Source organism: Chaetura pelagica, unplaced genomic scaffold (genome assembly GCF_000747805.2).
Source record: "Chaetura pelagica isolate M959 unplaced genomic scaffold, ChaPel_1.0 scaffold463, whole genome shotgun sequence".
Classification (NCBI taxonomy): Eukaryota; Metazoa; Chordata; class Aves; order Apodiformes; family Apodidae; genus Chaetura; species Chaetura pelagica.
The window spans coordinates 517,856-518,083 of record NW_009952816.1 but is presented as its reverse complement, the minus strand read 5'-3'; positions in this window follow the sequence as shown (position 1 = coordinate 518,083).

Genomic DNA, 228 nt, shown 5'->3' with positions numbered 1-228 from the left:
GGGGGGGTTGACTCTGCTTTTGTGACAGCTGCTTTGTAGAGTAAAATGCTTCTTCCTTGATGGATCTGCCCGAGTCCCCTGGCAGGTTCCTGCCCCTGAGTGTCCCCCTGCACCCTCTGCCCTTCTCATGCCCTGAGCAAACTCACCTGTTTGGCAACGTGGAACAGCAGCCTGGCAGCCCCAGGGCCTTTTGTAGCCAGCTAGTCCAAAAAGGCAACTGTAAACACT